The sequence below is a fragment of the Macaca thibetana genome, chromosome 5, assembly GCF_024542745.1.
Source record: "Macaca thibetana thibetana isolate TM-01 chromosome 5, ASM2454274v1, whole genome shotgun sequence".
NCBI lineage: Eukaryota > Metazoa > Chordata > Mammalia > Primates > Cercopithecidae > Macaca > Macaca thibetana.
This window is the reverse complement of record NC_065582.1, coordinates 154938568-154959071: the sequence shown is the minus strand read 5'-3', so window position 1 is coordinate 154959071 and position 20504 is coordinate 154938568.

The window sequence follows — 20504 nt, the reverse complement described above, 5'->3', positions numbered from 1 at the left end:
CCTCCTTCCTGGCTGTGTTCCCAGACTAACACTGAGTGTCTGCAGTTTTTTCAGGCACACAGTGCAAGCTGTTGGTTGATCTATCATTCTGGGGTCTGGAGGATGGTGGTTATTTTCTCACAGTTCTACCAGGTGGTTCCCCAGTAGGGACTCTGTGTAGGGCCTCCCACACAACATTTCCCTTCTGCCCTGCCCTAGCAGATGTTCTCCGTGAGGACCCCACCCTCCCAGCAAACTTCTGCCTGGGCATCCAGGCATTTTCGCACATCTTCTGAAATCTAGATGGAGTTTCCCAAACCTCAATACTTGACTTCTGTGCACTGGCAGGCTCAACTCCACCCAGAAGCTTCCAAGGCTTGGGGCTTGCACCCTCTGAAGCCGTGGCTCAAGCTTTACTTTGGCACCTTTTGGCTATGGCTGGAGCAGCTGGGATGCAGGGCACCACGTCCCTAGGCTGCACGCAGCATGAGGACCTTGGGCCCGAGCCCACAAAACCACTTTTTCCTCCTGGTCCTCTGGGTCTCTGATAGGAGGGAAAGGTCTCTGACATGGCCTTGAGATATTTTCCCTACTGTATTGGTGATTAACATTCGACTTCTCATTACTTATACAAATTTCTGCAACTGACTTGAATTTCTCCTCAGAAAGTGCGATTTTCTTTTCTATTGCATTGTCAGGCTGCAAACATCCCAAACGTTTATGATCTCTTTCCCTTTTGAAATTGAATGCCTTTAACAGCACCCAAATCACCTCTTGAATGCTTTGCTGCTTAGAAATTTCTTCTGCCAGTTGCCCTAAATCATGTCTCTCAAGTTCAATGATCCACACATCTCTATGGCAGTGGCTAAATGCTGCCACTCTCTTTGCTAAAGGATAACAAGAGTCACCTTTGCTTCAGTTCCCAACATTTTCCTCATCTCCATCTGAGACCACTACAGCCTGGATTTCATTGTGCGTATCATTATCAGCATTTTGGTCAAAGCCAACATTTTGGTCAAATTGCCCAAGTCTCTAGGGAGTTCTAAACTTTCCCATATTTTTCTGTCTTTTTCTGAGCCCTCAAACCTCTGCCTGTTACCCAGTTCCAAAGTCCGTTCCACACTTTTGGGTATCTTTTCAGCAGCTTCCCATTCTACCAGTACCAATTTACTGTATTGGTTCATTTTCATACTGCTGATAAAGACATACCCAAGACTGGGCTATTTACAAAAGAAAGAGGTTTATTGGACTTGCAGTTCCACATGACTGGGGATGCCTCACAATCAATCATTGCAGAAGACAAGGAAGAGCAAGCCACGTCTTATGTGGATGGCAGCAGTCAAAGAGAGAGCACCTTCAGGGAGACTCATTTTTAAGACCATCAGAGCTCATGAGACTCATTCACTGTCATGAGAACAGCATGGGAAAAAACCTATCCCCATGGTTCAGTCATTTCCCATTGTGTCGCTCCAACAACACATGAGAATTATGGGAGCTACAAGATGAGATTTGGGTGAGAACACAGAGCCATTTCAAATCCTCTAAACTTTCTATCCTGGCTTAACCATCACTCTATACCTTCTCTTATTACTTTTTCCCTTTCATATTGTTTCCTTACAATTGGTTTTATATCACAAAAGTTAAAGTAACTAGTCTGCCAAGGCAAAAAAAAAAAAAAAAAAAAAAAAGCACACATAAAGAATAGTAAAAAGTAGAGTTGGGGAGTTCTAGGTAATCCAAAATAGAATTTCCATTAGAAACGTAAGAGGGAGGGATGCTGGCATCACTTAATATGTAATAATGTGTGTCCTGATAGATTTGACATTCTAAAATTAAGAATAAGTACAATTAAATATTTTGACTAATACTAATCATGGAAATATTTTGAACAATAAGAGTCAAAAGCTGTTTTTTACATTAATTCATTTTTTAATAATAACACATTATTTCTGGTCATATAAAATTAAGAGACTTATATGAATTTTTATTTTTTTCCTTTTATTCTGAGAGGAAAAAAGTATAGGAAGCTCCCATAGACATATCTTACCAAAAAATTGCCAAATATGTGACTGAGAAACTAAAACTCCTGTTTGCATGGTAAATTATGATATAAGGTTGAATATCCACAGGTCTCTAATTTTTTTAAAACTATTCTTTTGAGAACGGGGCTTTGGAAATAGAGGAAAAAATACTTATTGCATGTAAATATATTTCATTCTCTCTGAAACCATTGCCTGTTTTAATTTTATCATTTGTGTTCTTATTTGAGATGGTGACTTAGAATTCGTGAGCTGAAAATTATCACAGAAAGAATATAAAGTCAACATTTTTACTTCCTGCAGAAGACAAGACACTTTAAGACTCTAGACTAGATGGCTGAAGTCTTATATGTGACTTTGTTTATTCCTTAATATTACAAAATTTACTGAGGTCAGCTTCATCTAATGTGGTATAATTGCTCTGTTTCAACCAGAGGGGATATGACATCACTGAGGTTTGTGGGTAAACAGACCAGAATTTCGTTAGGAGTATCTTCTGGGACTGGAGGACTGGGATAGGAAACGGGCTTGGCGAAGTCTAAGCATACAAGAAGTACACATTAACTTTTCTTCTGTGACTTTTTATAAATTGACCTTGAAAGCAGTTCGGGCGTTGTTGCGTCTTCCTTGTGCTGTGCATGCACTTGATTCCAGGATGAGATTTGCCAGGAGCTGGACTTAATACACTGGCCTTTGGGCTATACAAAGGAAAATTCTGGAAGTTGGGTTATCAGGTTCATCTGTTATCCATGAATATTCAGTAAAGTCTTATTAAAAGCTTCAACCAATTCTCCACTCTGCTATAGAGACATATGGTGAGGGCCTGCTCCATGCTTCAGATGCAATAGAAAAGAGGTGTAGAGAGAAATGGAGCCAACAATGAGCCGCAACATCAGCCTGAGGAATGCCATCAATCATGTACACGAGGTGATCGCTAGAATATGATCCAGATGTCACAGAAACTGTAGCATGTGGCCTGAGACAGAACAAGAAAAGAATCACCTCTGTAGAGCCATTTCTAATATATGCAGAATAAAATCATAGGGAACTTACAATGCTCTATAGAATTTCTGCTAGGGAAGCTCTGCGTCGATATAGTCAGCCCAAAGATATCTTGGATAATGTCTGTTTTGTCCATCACTGTAACTAAGAAACTAGAATGATGCCTAATGTGTATGAGAGATGAAATCCACATTTGTGAATGAATTTTCAAGGGAACAAAAATAATTGGGCTGTGAATAGAAATTTTAGCCACATGCTGGTGAGAGATAATAGACATACCTGCTACATAAGGAAACTGCAGTTTTTATACAATTCTTTGTTTCCTCTGTAGCTGAACACAATTCTAAATGAATAATATTGGATTCTGTCAAAGATTGCTTCAGATAAATTAATAGACAATGCAGTCTGTTTGAGATATTGACATTTAAATAGAGTTATTTCTTATTTTACTGGAAATATAATCTTCTATACCGATAAAGTCTGTTGTTATACTTTTTGCAAAGTTGTTTATTATTTCTGAATTTAAATATTATCTGCCTCAGAAGATTGACACTAACATTTCCAGCTAAACTTTAGTCAGTTGCCACAATATAGATTAAATACAAATGTGTCAAAACTCCAACTCTAATCACAGATGAGTTCCAACATGATGAGTAAATATAACATTCCCCCAGATCATATTGACCATTATTTAGGTACCAGAGTGAACTTGGAAATAAGATGTAGCAAAAGCTTTTGTGTTACACAGGTTTAAAGTATAAATTGATCCCTTATTCAAGATTTGATCTCAGGAAATGTCCATATCGTTAGTGGTGCTGAGATGTTGTGTTTGATGATACTAGAAACCAATTCTAATCGTGTGCTCCTCAATGTTGTTGGCACTCTTAGAAGAAGCTTTTATTGTATGTGATCTGAAAGCCAAGAATCATGAACTGTAAGTCCCAGGCTACCTTTAGATAAACAGGTCGTACCTAGTTCAAGTTTATCATTGAGGAAGTTAAATATTCTGCTTGATGAAACACAGTAGTCTGCACAAGGGCTTGGTAATGATAAGTGCTGTGTGTGGAACTGCTCAAGTCTTGGTTTTAGAACCAAAACTATCTATTAATGGTCACTGGTATGCATAGTAATGTCATATTGTACTCTGAATCAAATTCTCTCCTTTTTGCATGGAAAAGATAAAATAATGCATTTTGAATCTCATATGTCTATGGGACTTTTAAAGTTTTGAGATGAGTAGAATTTAAGAGAGGAACTGTACTTCCGACTAACAAATAATATGGGTCTTTGAATAAATAATTTGAATATATCACCTTTATTCAAGGTTTCCCTACATTTATTGATGAGTTTGAGCTTCAGTCTTAAGAATAAAGTCCTCTTCAATTTAAATGTTATAAAACCTTACTAAATAAATGATAAACTCCTGTTTGCAAAGTTAATGTTATGTAAATGGACAATAAAGTAAAAAATGCATCCTACTCCATTTTTTAAATGAAATGTACATTTGATAATTGCATAAGTAGATGAACTAAACAGTAAGTTACAATATATCATCTTTTCTGAAAGTGAACGAAAAAGTCACAAAATTTTACCAGAAAAATTTTAATGTGTGTATTTTTACATTGTGGTGATATTTAGCTATTATGCACTGTGTTTAGTATGAATAACAATGGGGAATACCACCCCTCTGGAGAATTATATCCTTTTTAGCGCTGTTTTCTAGACTTTTTTAATACCAAGAGATAATTTATTTCTGTTTGTTTCATTTTGTTTTATCTTATTTTCATTTTATTTATTTATTTATGTATTTATTTATTTATTTAGAGATGGAGTCTCACTCTGTCGCCCAGGCTGGAGTGCAGAGGCACCATCTGGGCTCACTGCAACGTTCACCTCCCAAGCTCAAGCGATTCTCCTGTTTCAGTTTCCTGAGTAGCTGGGAATACAAGTACTTGCTACCATGTCCAGCTAATTTTTGTGGTTTTAGAAGAGACAGGGTTTCACCATGTTGGCCAGGCTTGTCTCGCACTCATACCCTCAGGTGATCCACTGGCCTCGACCTCTCAAACTGCTGGGATTACAAGTGTGAGCCACTGTGCTTGGCTGAGTTTCATATTATTTTTAATTGACACATAATCATTGTACATATTTACAAAGTACAGTGTGATATTTTGATACATGCATACATTGTGTAATGATCAAATCAGAGTATTTAGCATGTCCACCAACTCAAACATTTATTTTTGTGTGTGTGTGCTGGAAACATTCAAAATTCATTATTCTAGTTTTTTGGAATTACATAATCTAATATTATTAACTATAGTAACCTTACTGTGCAATAGAACACCAGAATTTGTTCTTCCTATCTAACTGAAATGTAGGCGTTGGTACATCTCCTTCTTCCCTCTACCCTTCTCCACCTCTGGTAACCATTATTCTACACTAAACAACCACAAAATTAGCTTTTATTAGATTCCATAAAGAGGTGAGATTATGCAGTATTTGTATTTTTCTGCCTGGCTTATTTTACTTTATATGATGTCCTCCAAGTTCTTCCATGATTTGTTAGAATGGCAAGATGTTATTATTTTTTATGACTGAATAGTATTCCATTGTGTACACACACCACATGTTTCTTTGTCAATTATCCATTGATGGACACTTAATGGCTGTCACGACTTGGGTATTGTGAATACTGCCTCAATAAATAGGGGTGCAGATAGGTCTTTGGCCGAATTTCATTTCCTTTGGATAAATATCAAGTAGTGGGATTGCTGGACAATATGGTAGTTTTATTTTTAATTTTTTGAGGAATCTACATACTGTTTCCCATAGCAGCTGTACTAATTTACATTTCTACCAACAGTGTATAAGGGTTTCCATTTCTCCACATTCATATCAGCATTTTTTTATTTGTCTTTTTTTATAATAGCTTTCTAATTGGGGTGAGGTGACATTTTGATTTGCATTGCCTCAATGATGAGTGGTGTTGAACTTTTTAAATATATCTGTTGGTCATTTATATGCCTTCTTTTGATAAATGTCTATTCAGATATTTTGCCCATTTTTAAATTTGATTGCTTATGTGGAGGTTTCTTTGTTTTTGAGATGTTTAAAATGATTGAGTTAATATTCTGGATATTAATCCCTTGTCAGTTGTATAGTTTGCTAATATTTCCTACCATTCTGTGGGTTATTTTTTCACTCTGTTGATTATTTTCTTTGTTGTACAGAAAATTTTTAGTTTGACATAATTTCCTTTGTCTATTTTAGCTTTTTCACTTAGGCTTTTGAGTTCTTATGCAAATAATTATTGCCCAGACCAATGTCCTGAAGTGTTTCTCTTATGTTTACTTGCAGTAGTTTCATAATTTGGGGTCTTACATTTAAATCTTTAATCCATTTCGTGTTCATTTCTATATATTCTGAGAGATAGGGGCTTGGTTTTGTTATTTTGCATTTGGTTATCCAGTTTTCAAGCACCGTTTATTGAGGAGACTGTTCTTTCCACAATGTATGTTCTTAACACCTTTGTCACTGCATAGATATCTGTGCACCCGGTGGAAGAGTAACCTTTTTCAATTTTATAGAGTGACTTTTGTAGGGATAGATTTTTGCCTGCAGATGTGTTCTAGAGTGTCAATTGGGTAGGGTGCATTTGTTTTTGAGTAGCCACAGTGCAGGCTTTTAGGCTGTAGGCAATATCAGAGATGCCTATGCTTGTAAGAGTGCCTCAGTTGCCTAGGCTGAAGAAGTGTGTGTGGCTGTTCTGCCTGGCACAGCCTCCACATTGTGGACGTAGCTCAAGTCAGTTTCATGCTGGGCTGGAACACCTGTTCCTTGAGAGGTCGGGTACCATGTGGGTTAAGATGCCACAGTTACAGCTGTAATCTGTTCTGCTGGGCCTAAGCTTTGTGTAGCTGGCGTTAGAACACTGAAGCCAGCCAATTGAGTGCCACCTAATCTGTTTATTTCTGGGAATAGTCAGGTGTAGCTGCTCGGTGGGGAATGATGCACTATTGCATATGGGTGCAATGGAGTGGTCGTGGAATGTCAGAGAGGAACATGTGCAGTAGCTACTGGTCCCCAGAAAAGGATGCCCACTACTAATGGCTTCAGTCTGAAGATGGAGTTGTTTAGCTGCATCTTGGATCATGGTAGGTGGAGAATGAGACACATATGAGCTTATTCTTTGGAGTAATGTAGACATATAATTTCAGGTAATTCTTTAGACTGGACTGAGAGCCTGTGATGACTGCAGTATGCTCAGTAACAAAGATGGTAGGTGTCTGTGGTTTAAAGAGGCACTTCTGGAGACTGGCTGCTTACCTTTTACCCCACGAGAGTGTCCCTCCTGGCTTTGAGCTGATCCCAACTGAGGAGATGTAGTGGCAAAGGCACCTTTTATTGTGACCATCCTGATCTCTATGTTCCACAGAGTTTCTGTCATTCACCTGATATGCCAGTGCTTTCCTTCACATATTCTAGTTGAAATGTGATTATTTATTAATTGTTTTTGTCCTTTTTCATAGAGGGAGGATAAGCGTTAGGCCTTCCTATTTAGCTATCTTGCTGACATCCCAAGAGATAATTTTTTTTTTTTTTTTTTTTTTTTTTTGCGGGGGGCTGTAGGGGAGGGGGGAACAGAGTCTCTCTGTAGTCCAGGCTGGAGGGAAGTGGTGCGATCTCAGTTCACTGCAACCTCCGCCTCCCAGGTTCAAGCAATTCTCCTGCCTCAGCCTCTCAAGTAGCTGGGACTACAGGTACATGCCCCCACTCCTTGCTTATTTTGTATTTTTGGTAGAGACAGGTTTTCACCATGTTAGCCAGGCAGTTTTTGAACTCCTGACCTAAAGCAATCTGCCCGCCTCAGCCTCCCAATGTGCTGGGGTTACCGGTGTGAGCTACTCCCAGCCCCAAGAGATAATTTCTTAATGCAGCTCTATTTTAGAATCATACAGAAAACTTTAAAGCAGGTGAACACACATTAATTAATATTACAACTAAATTGAATTAGAACCATGTTTTCCCCAAATCACTTTATTATCACAGCATGAATAAAATATATCACTTAATTAAATTTCATACTCTGCCCCCTAAAAAGTGTCATATAATTATATATGAAAATGGTAAAATTGCATCAGTATTAAGAAAAATCTTAATATTTTATTTATGCTGCGCCTGTTACTAACTTGAGCTTGGTTGAAGACAAATGATATTTTTTTCTCTTCCTTTGAAGAAAATCCCAGTGAAAATTTAAAAGAGGTTTACTTCAAATAGTAACTATAATGTTACTGGTTCATAATGGATATTCTCCATTTATAATCATTATAAGATTCTGTGCTGTCATTTTGAACATGTGATATATATGTAATATATGATATATAATGTGATATAATATATTCTGCATATATATCATGTGATAAATATTCTATATATGTGTGAGTCATATATATTCTATGTATCATGTGATATATGTTCTATATATCACATTATTAGAATATGTCACATATTATGTATACAATAGTCCTGTGCAAATAATAAACATCTTTCTCTTTAACTGCACTTGAAACAGCAGTCATAATTATTTACTTTTCAAGTTTAAACTTTAATTCCAATTGTTAGGTATTCAATACGATGAAACAGCTTTTCTGAAGTAAAAGTAAAATAAAACACAAATGACGGAATCAAAAACGATTGTGTTAAATTGCTAAAATTGTTAAAATCCTATGTTAAAACAATTATAGTACTGAGGCCTAAATATTTTGTAGGATATTGTAAAGGATTCTATGGGATATTCTAAAGGACTCAATGGGATATCCTTCAGAATATCTTACAGAATATTTAGGTCTCAGTATAGTACTGTTTAAATGCAGGATTACATTCACCATCAAGTACCCCTTATATTTTCCAGGGTTTGATAAAGTAGGAGCAGACTGTTATAAATTACTTACACCTAATTGGTTTGTTATAATGTATCTCTCTGGGGGACACAATTCAACCCACTACACTGTCTTTAAACTATAAGATTATATGAGTGCTATATGGAACTGTTCAGTTAGTACAGTAACATTGCACAAAAGTTGTGTATTTTTCTTTTGAATTTAAAAATTCTGTTTTTTACACCTATGCTCAGAATTATTTCTATCACTAGTTTATGCACAAACTCTTTACCAAAAGTCAGAGTCCTAATCTACTTAAATGCGCAGCATAATCCACCATTTTTTTTACTTTTGTCAAAAAATGTGAAGATTATGAGACTTTTCTCAGAATTTCAAAAAAAAAAAAAATAGCTAGCCAGTTTCATAGTTCTTGGCATAGGACACAGACTCGTGGGGTCAGAGACGAAGGAGAGTTATATGGTTTGGCTGTGTTCCCACCCAAATCTCATCTTGAATCGGAGTTCCTGTAATCCTTGCTTGTCGTGGGAGGGGACCAGTGGGAGGTAAATGAATCATGGAGGCAGTTTCCCCATGCAATTCTCATGATAGTAACTTCTCACAAGATCTGATGGTTTTGTAAGTGGTTTCCCCTTTGCTGGGCACTCTTTCTTCTCCTTGCTGATTCCACGTGAATAAGGAAATGTTTGCTTCCTCCTTCTGCCATGATTGTAAGTTTCCTAAGGCCTCCCTACCCATGCAGAACTGTGAGTCAATTAAACCTCTTTTCTTTATAAATTATCCACTCTCAGGTACTTCTTCATAGCAGCAAGAGAACAGACTAATACAGTAAATTGGTATGGGAGAAGGATGCTGTGATAAGATACCTGAAAATGTGGAAGCAACTTTGGAACTGGGTAACAGGCAGAGGTGGAACAGTTCGAGGGGGTTCAGAATAAGACAGGAAAATGTGGGAAAGTTTGGAACTTTCTAGAGACTTGTTGAATGGCTTTAACCAAAATGCTGACAATGAAGTCCAGGCTGAGGTGGTCTCAGATGGAGATGAGGAATTGTTGGGACTGGAATAAATGTGATTCTTGCTATGTATTTACAAAGAGAATGGTAGCTTTTTGTCCCTGTCTTAGAGATCTGTGAAACTTTGAACTTGAGAGAGATTACTTAAGGTATCTAGTAGAAGAAATTTCTAAGCAGTAAAGCATTCAAGAGGAAGTAGAGCATAAACATTTGGAAAATTTGCAGCCTGACAATGCAATAGAAAAGAAAACCCATTTCCTGGGGAGAAATTCAAACTTGCTCCAGAAATTTGCATGAGTAATAAGCAGCTGAATGTTAATTGCAAAGACAATGGGGAAAATGTCTCCAGGGCATGTCAGAGGTGTTCAGGGCAACCTTTCCAACACATGCCTGGAGACATAGGAGAAAAAAATGGTTTTATGGGCCAGGTGCAGGGCTCCCCTGCTCTGTGCAGCTTCAATAAATGGTGCCCTGCATTCCAGCTACTTCAGCTCCAGCTGTGGCTACAAGAAACTAAGGTTCAGCTCTGGCTGTTACTTCAGAGGGTGCAAACTGCAAGCCTTGGTGACTTACGTGTAGTATATTGAGCCTGCGGGTACACAGAAGTCAAGAATTGGTGTTTCAGAACCTCTGTCTATATTTCAGAGGATGCATGGAAATGCATGGATGTCTAGGTAGAAGTTGGCTGCAGGAGCAGAGCCCTTATGGAGAACCTCTGCCAGGGTAGTGTAAAAGGGAGATGTAGGCTTGAAACTCCCACACATAGAACTCTCTGGGGCACTGCCTAGTGGAGCTGTTAGAAGAAGGCCACCATCCTCCACACCCCAGAATGGTAGCCCAACCAACAGCTTGCACTGTGTGCCTGGAAAACCCACAGACACTCAATGCCAGCTGTGAAAGCAGCCAGCAGGCAGGCTGTACTCTGTTAAGCCAAACGAGTAGAGCTGCCCAAGGCTGTTGGAGCCCACCTCTTATATCAGCATGACCTGGATTTGAGACATGGGACAAAGGAGACCATTTTGAAACTTTAAGGGTAAATGATTGCCCTGTTAGATTTTGGGCTTCCCTGCATCCTGTAAGCCTCTTTGTTTTAGCCAATTTCTCCCATTTGGAGTGAGTATATTTACCCAATGCCTGTACCCCCATTGTATCTAGGAAGTAACTAACTTACTTCTGATTTTACAGGCTCATAGGGAGAAGGGACTTGCCTCATCTCAGATGAGACTTTGGACTTAAGACTTTTGAGTTAATGCTGGAATGAGTTAAGAATTTGGGGGACAGTTGGAAGAACATGACTGTATTTTTAAATGTAAGAACATGAGTTTTGGGAGGTGCCAGGGTGGAATTATATGATTTGGCTGTATCCCATCAAAATTTCTTCTTGAATTGCAGTCTCCATAATCCCCATGTGTTATGGGAAGGAACCTGTGTAAGATAATTATATCATGGGAGTAGTTTCCCTCATGATATTCTCATGAGAGTGAGTAAATTCTCATGAGATCTGATGGCTTTATAAGGGGCTTACCCCTTTGCTTGGCTCTCATTTTTCTCCCTGCTGCTCCCATGTGAAGTAGAACATGTTTACTTCCCCTTCCTCCATGGTTGTAAGTTTCCTGTGGCCTCCCCAGCCATGTGGCACTGTCAGTCACTTAAACCTCCTTTCTTTATAAATTACCTACTCTCAGATATTTCTTCATAGCAGCATGAGAACAGACTAATACAGACAGCTGACTAGTCATGGCAACAGTAGTAGTCAGAGGGTATTGTGTGTTGGGTCATTGAGCTCTAATTCCCACATAGTGATGTAAAGAGGGCTAGATGACATATGCACACATAACGATGTATGTTGCAAATAGGTATCCAGAACTTAGAGTATTCATATTTTACCTAATGGGCAATAAGCATGCCTGACCTTTTCCCTGGGCCTCAGCTTGTTCCCCAAAAGCAAACTAACCTAGGTTTTTATTCTTCTCCAGGCCTCCTCCAGGTGATATGAGCACATGTTTGTGGTGGCTTGTTGGCTGCACCTGCACAGTCTCTCATCATGCTTCTTCATATGTCCCATGTCTAATTAGTATCTTAAATCTCTGCACATTGGTGTGATTTTTGCTATTAAAATGAAGTAAATGTTAGATTAGGGCAAGCTACAATCCTACAGTGCACATGCTCTGGGGAGGGTCTTTTGGAAAATCCTTATGCTGATGGCCTGGATGTTGGTTGTCAGAGTGTTCTATTTTTCTTTTTAGGTCTGATTGGTTGATTTTATGAAAGAAAGTTTCAGTTGTTGCAATGCTATGGAGGTTGGTGCAGCTTTAGTCACTATAGTGTATAATGAAGTGGGAAAGGATCACTAGTCTCACCTTCCCTGTCTGCTTCAAATAAAAACTCAGAGAATTATGTCCCAACATTTTTGTTGTCATTTTTGTTTGTTTGTTTACTTGGGTTTATTTTGTTTGTTTTTCCTCTCAAGACATTTTCCCTAGACCTTATGGTAGAACAAAAATGCTTAATAATTATTTCCCCTAGAAGCAGCCCTCAATTAATAATTGACAGGAATAACTAAGTTCCACTTCTCCTGGAACAAATTTGGGTGAGTTTTCCACTGACTCCCAGATTCATTACTCGCTGAATTAAGTTTCAATCATAACCAATGGTAGCTATCTTGATAAAACACACTTCATTTACTCCCCCACATAAACATTTTCTCAATCTCTATTCATGTTCTCTTTACCTCCCAAATTATTTACGCATTTAGAATTTTCATCTTAGGCTCTACTTATGGAGAATACCAAGTTGGACAGTAGTGTATGTTGTCCCCTTTCAATCTCAACCTGCTATTTCCAATTTCTCTAGCAAGTGGAAATATCTTTCAATTTTTTTCTTTTAAATCTGTATCATCCATACTTGTAACATAAGCCAATTTACCAAAGGACCTGGTCTTTCAGCACACACACACACACACACACACACACACAAACAGAGACATGTATAAAATATATATACACACACACATACACATATATACTTGTTTATATACATATATATGTAATTTCTGAACACATGTGTAACTTCAAAGTTTGTATTTTGAACATATATATGTGTATGTGTGCAAGTGCATGTATGTGTTTGTGTGTGTATGTGTAAAAAAATCTCAAATATATATGATCAACTAGAGTCTCTCGTTTTGCAGAGTCTTTGTGGCTTAATGAAGAAGAACCTCTGAGTAATTTTAGAACGATGAATAATCAAACTTACTGCAGGAAGCAAATGAAGTGCCTCTGTAAGACATACTCAAAACATTTGCTGTGCAAATGATGAAACTGATGAAATTGAGTTTACATAGAAATATTTTATTTATATCCTGGAGTATTACTAAACTAGTTTCTTTCCTGGGTGAGACCATACATACTTATGGGTTTTTTATCTTTTGGTGGGTAAAGTGCTGAAATACATTAAGAAAATCATATTTTTCCTTAGTGACTGTTATTCTGAAAATAGAACTCATAGCATTTCATAATATAAACAAATGTATTTCCTCAAAACTTAAAAGTATATCTATCATTGTTCTCATTGTTTTTTAAAAAATAAAAGTGGAAACAGCATTTTAAATTATGCTTTATTTCTTTATCTCAAAAGAATTCTTGAAAATCTATCATGTCAATTATAAAGATTGAAGCCAAAATGATGTCAAAGATACATAATACATTAATACATGCTTTTACAAAAATAACCTACATATCACAAGATAAAAGATTTTCTTGATCATAATAGAAACACTTTCTTGATATTGATAATGGTAAATGTGAAATCCACTAAATTGATGGCAGGATAATTTAATTTATATTAATGTTTTTCAGCATTACATTTTGAAGAGAATAAAGATTATTAGAAGAAGCAACAATCACGTTTTCTATCTTTGAGGCTGTGGAATTCACTGAACATGTAGGAATCAAGTACTTTTGTGAGACTTACAAATGTTTAATTCAGTTTTTACTACCTATTGTAATAAACTATGTGAAGTGCACCTTTGAGTTTCATTATATTAAATTGAAAAAACATTTATCTAATATTCAAAAAATAGTTTTCAATATTAGCAGGGCTGTAGGAAATAAAAGCCTTCATGTCATGTTTACAAGGATATAAATTGGTCCAAAATTAGAGAGTGAAATAATTATTACTGATTTATAAAGAATCTTTATAAATTGTTTATATCCTTTGACACAGAATTTCCTTTATTAGAAATTCCACCAAAGCAAATAAATAGAAATGTGTGCACATTTACATACAATAGGTATTTTGAATCATTGTGTATAGCATTCTGAAAAAAAATCAAATACTGCTGGTTCAAAAGTTCAATAATAGACTGTTGCATAAATAAAGTGTTAATAGCAAGAAACTTTGGAGCGTTATTAAAACTCACGATTTGGAATATGTAATATGGGAACTTTTGAGGTATATGAAGAAGAAAATAATGTATAAACTGTATCACCTTGTAATCCAAAGATTAAGAAAATGTACATATTCACATGAAAACATTAAAAACTAGAAAGGTAAACATCAATTTGTTAATAGTTACTGCATATTGTTTAAACATGTATTTCTTGAAATATACGTTGAATATTTTTGTACAAATCAAATGCTCCAAGATGAAGTCGGGTTTTTTTCTTGTTTCTTTGTGTTTTGAGACGGAGTCTCACTCTGTTGCCCAGGCTGGAGTGCAATGGCACAATCTCAGCTCACTGCAACCTTGGCCTCCCAAGTTCAAGTGACTCTCCCGCCTCAGTCTCCTGAGTAGCTGGGATTACAGGCACGCACCACCATGGCTGGCCAGTTTTTGTATTTTTAGTAGAAACCGGGTTTCACCATGTTGATCAGGCTGGTCTCAAACCACTGAGCATATGATCCACCCGCCTTGGCCTCCCAAAGTGCTGGGATTACAAGCGTGAGCCACCAAGCCCGGCAGAGTTTTGATTACTTTTAAAATCAGTTTTAATGCTTCCTTGAAGTAACTTGAATTGTGTGGTTCAAGTTTAAAGACAATTTGATTTTTGCAGTTGATCATGTAACAGAAGCTAACATTTATTGTAAGTTAATGATGGACAAATGACTTCAATGTTAAAATTTTATAGATTAAATCATTAAATGTTAAAGTAATTGTATGAAGTATATTAGACCTTATTCTATCTTTCTATACAAATGAGAAATTTGTTAATTGCTTAATTATATACAACTTAAAGATTATTGTTTCAATTTGCCTCAAACAAAATATGTTTTCAGAGTTGTGCTTATACTTAACTAATAAACTTCAACTTTATAAGTAGGAATAAAGATTAAGCTGCTGTTAATAAACAAATAATTAGAATTTTAAAAAACAAAATACAATAGATTATGCAAAATAGTCGTTTTTTACTTACATGAAAGTGTAGATTGGTGGTTCAGAAAGATGCCTGAGATCTCGCTCACGTATTTCTTCTTGTTCTGGAATCTGGAGGTAACCCTTTATTCCCACGGATGAAGATGTCCATGTTCCAGCCAACCCCACAAGAGAAACCATGAACCTAGAGGGCACACATTCCAGTTAATGACACAACACAAAACAGGCACACACTCTATCTATTCATATGCCATTAGCCGGATCTTAGTGAAAAGACAAAAAGTTGCTCTGAGAGGCTGAAAATTAATTTTTATAAGGTCTGGCCATCTTCAGAGCTAAAGTTTTAGGTTGAACTAAAATCATAAAAGAGAAAATAATTATTAGAAAAACCATCTCTGCCACACTTATGGCATGATACTGGGATCTTCATATACTCTTAAGAAGTTCTGATTTATTTTTTAATTTCACATTTAATTTGGTAAATTATTTTACTCTTATTTAGAAGTTTAAATGCGTATTTCACTATTATTCAATTATTGAGCATTGACATTTGCTTGTATTATGTTTCTGTATATATCAGTAAATTTTAAACATTTTTGTCTTAACAAGGCACTATATATGAAAAGAATCAGAATGAATACTAACAAGGTACTTATGGGATTGTTATTATAAACTTGTTTATATTTTAAATAGTTTATGCATATAATTCAATTTTTGAACACTCAAAACATTTTTTAAAAAGTCAATGTTTTCCGTTCAGAGGTAGTAACTCATACATTGGGTTGTGAAATATATTTGCTATGTAAAAACAAATTGCTTTTTCTAACACTAAAATGAGATAGAATAGAATAGAATGAAATAGAATGTATTATATGATATATAAACCTCTTTCCTTTGTAAATTACCCAGTCTTGAGTATTTTTCATAACAGCCTAAAAATGGACTAATAAACTCTTTCTGCCATTCCCTGCTCCCCACCAAACACACACACACACACCCCACACTTAACTTTTCCATAAATTATTTTGGGATTCACAGAGTAGGAAGATTCCTAGACTCACAAGTAAACAAACTCAAAAGTCTATTTTCAAAGCAACTGAGAAAGAGAGTGTGTGTGTAAAGAGAGAGAGAGAAACTAAGAGGAGTAATAGTGAAGATAGGTAAACTTAGACATCTGAAAATAAATTTAGATCGATTTTGAAAAGAAAAAGAATTACATTATTTGTTACAAAAAGTTTAGGTAATATGGCACAGATTGAATAAAGCATTAAGCTTTGTTTGTTTATTTTTCAGATGAGCTTATTATTTTTTTAACACACAAAGTATATTTTGACTGGCTGATTGATTTTCCTCATAATTTCTCCCCATATTTGTATGCATAAATCTACACACTTACAACCTGATAGATGGATAGATAGATTTTATATATAGCAAGCATCTATAAATTTGGTTGTTGAGGAGTTTCCTCCTTAGCGCATTAAGCAGTGCATCAGTCTCATAAATTGGGTTGTTTAGGAATTGTGGTTCTCTACTATCACTCTAAGAGACATCTGAAGGAGGTAGGCTAGGGTGATTGGTTGGGAAGGAGAGTCTATCAAGTACCAGCAAACTGAAATTCTAAGCAACGCAAAGATAAATGCATGCTGCTGTCGATATTAACTTAGTGATTCATCAGTTTGTATCGTTAATCCTGAAGATTTGTGTCTGAATCTCCATGTGCTTTTTCCAAACTTTCAGTCTATCATACATGCATGCCTCTTTAACTTTATCTCCATGTGCTTTTTCCAGACTTTCAGTCTATCATACATGCATGCCTCTTTAACTGTATCTCCACATGCTTTTTCCAAACTTTCAGTCTCTCATACATGCATGCCTCTTTAACTTTTTGTTTTAGTTGCCAGAGCGCTGTGAAAAAATACAGTGTTCTTTAGTCTTTCAGGGACAAATGTGCCCTCTACAATTTAAAGAAGGCTCACTGTTTTGACAGCAACGTTGGTGTGGTTCCTCCAGTAAATTCTTTCCCAATCATTCCTTTATATATATTAATATCCTCCAGTTTTGGCAGTTTGGTAGCTCACATTTAAGGGAGTGTTTGACAAAGAGAGAAAATGTGATTTTACATGGTGGGTGGTAATGGCCTGAAATGGGTTGAAGGAATTTTGGGGCTTGTATCTTCTCATCTTTGGATTTGTACTCTACATTTATTGTTACAATTGGAGAGGCCTTGGACTATAGAAAGACTGTTTTTTTTTTTTCTTTCATTTTCATGACAATTTCCTTTACCTGCTATTAATAGTAAAGCTGCTTATAGCCTACTTTATGCAGAAGATGGGATCTAAGAAATAAAAATCAAATCCCAGTTTCCCAACTGACTTCATGGACACCTTCTTGAACCAGGGGACACCAGAGAGACCTAAGTTAGCAGCCACAATGGGATGGGAGGTCAGACACGACTCAGTGTGCCCTTCTTTCTTAACATTTCACCAGAATTCATTCCCGAGGAGTCAGCAGAGACTGGTCCTGGAAAACAAGAAATAGATGACTCATTCCTTTATCAGCTTCAGCCAGTCATCTAAAGCCATAACCTGGCTTCCCCTCCCTCTTGCAGTTTTGACATGACAGCTCACCGGTTTCACAATGCATCCTATTTCTAAGAACTGACAATCATCTCCAGACTAGTTTTCGCTGATGTGTGGAAGATGCAGTGATGGTTTTTGTGTCCTCATTCTCTCCTTTTGACATGAGTGGACCGCAAACTCCACCCTCAGGTCATGCTAATGCAGCCATTTTCCGAACATGTGACCCATGAAAAGGCAGGAAGTTCAATTGTACATGTGCATGTTTCTTCTTCTTCTTTTTTTTTTAATATTCTTGATTGCTTGATATGGTGTGGATATTTTTCTCCTGCAGATCTCATGTTGAAATATGATTTTCTCTGTTAGACATGGGGCCTGGTAGGAAGCGTTTGGGTCATGGGTTGCATCCCTCGAGATGGTGCACTTCCGTGGTAATGAATTCTTACTCTAAATTCACTCAAGATGTGGTTGTTTAAAAGAGTGTTGTACCTCCCCGCTGCTTTCCTCTCTCTCTCTGTCTCTCTCTCATTCCCACTTTCACCATGTGATGAGCCTGATCCCCCTTTGCCTTCTACCATGATTGTAAGCTTGCTGAAGTCCTCTTGAGGAACAGATGGCTATGTCATGCTTCTTATAAAACCGTATACACCAATTACACTTCTTTTCTTTATAAACTACCCAGCCTCAAGTATTTTTATAGTGACACAAAAAACAGATTAACACACTTCTCCTATAGTTTATTACATATGTATAATCACCCACCCTTCTCAGCATAAATTTCTGTGCCTTTCACTCCTCCCTCCAAGTGCTTCCTCTCATCTTAGGCTGTAGCTAAGCTTCCCAGCTTGTGGGATGGTCATCCTGAAGGTGTTGCAGGCTTTTTCCTTAGTTCAGCTATAGATGGAGTCCTTATCACATGGCTGTGAAATTTTAGGCTCACAGATAATTTGAAGAGTAAGAAAAATGGAATTTATTGTGCAAAAAGGAAAAAAAAAAGGGAAATGGAGATTCTTACTGAAGCAAAAGAGTATGCTTCCTGCCCATGGGCTTCCCACCTCACAGACTGATTCCCAGATTCCATCCAGGAAGAGGAGAGGCCAGGCTACTCCCCGCTGCATATGGCACAAACTTCTGTGACTCCAACCCAGTGTGCATTCCTTCCAGTGTGCAGGCCAGGTGGAGTGTCTCCGGGGATCCCCTCCTACCTGGATGTCTCATTGGCTGCAACCTTTTACGAAAAATAAAGCCTTCCTTTCCAAATTGATGAGCCCTGTGATTCTTCAGTTGACAGATCCATTGAACCTTATAATTTTGTTATTACTACTAATCCTCTAATTTCAATAGGAGAATGATCACTGTCTTAGTCTATTCCCCAAGATTCAAGGTTTTTTGTTTTGTTTTGTTTTGTTTTGTTTGTTTGTTTTTGAGACAGAGTCTTGCTCTGTAGCCCAGGCTGGAGTGCATTGGCGCGATCTCGGCTCACTGCAACCTCCACCTCCCAGATTCAAGAGGTTCTCCTACCTCAGTCTCCTGAGTCGCTGGAATTACAGGCACCAACCACCACACCTGGCTAATTTTTTGTATTTTTAGTAGAGACCGGGTTTCACCATGTTGGTCAGGCTGGTCTTGAACTCCTGATCTCATGATCCTCCCACCTCAGTCTCCCAAAGTCCTGGGAGTACAGGCGTGAGTCACCGCGCTCAGCCCGCAAGATTCAAGTTTTAAACATTACTGTTATTTAGCTAATAAAATATTGTTCTCTCGCCCACATTGATCAGTTATTAAGATAAGTAAAGGTCTTTTTTTTTTTTAACTTTAGATCTAAAAACTTGATATGATTCTAGGAAACATAATTTTTAAAACATTGGAACTTGGTGAAAAATTACATACTTTCTTATTACTAGGATCACCTAACATTTAAAGAAATCAAGTTATATTAAATTGAATTTTTAATATTTTGGTTTTGCTTGAGATCATCATATATTGGATTATTCTATTAAAAATACATTGATGTAGAAACATGCCTATGTAATAACGTTTACTTTCTCTTTTCTTCATTGTACATTACATGAATCAAGGATACCAGAGTTACTGAATAAAACAACAAAAATACATTCATTTTGGTTACCTTTTTATAATAGTTTTTTTTTTTTTTTAACTTTTTGGGTTTTTATGTACTTATATTTTTCAGATTTATTACATGTCAATCAAATTATCCTAGTAGTTTTCTTTGGATGCTCAAATTGTTTCAGTTTTGGCCAGTGGGAGTTCCTTTTTTATTGACTCCTGTGTCCTTTCAACATAACCCCATTAATCATTGAAAGCTTCACTGCTTTATGATACAACAAAGTGTAGCAGGTTCACTTTGTACCTTTCAGTCCCAGAGATTGAATTAGTCTCTTTTATTCCCAAAATCTATTCACTAGGGTTCATTTTATGGGTACCTTTCATACTAGGATATTTCTGTGTACAGAGGTAAGAAATATGTATAATTCTAATTGACAATTTTTGTAAATGCACACATTCATAATGATATTCCTAATTCAGTTCTAATAGTACCATGAGTGCATAAATTCTTACACATAAATATTTCTCCCTATGCTTTATACTAAAAATATAG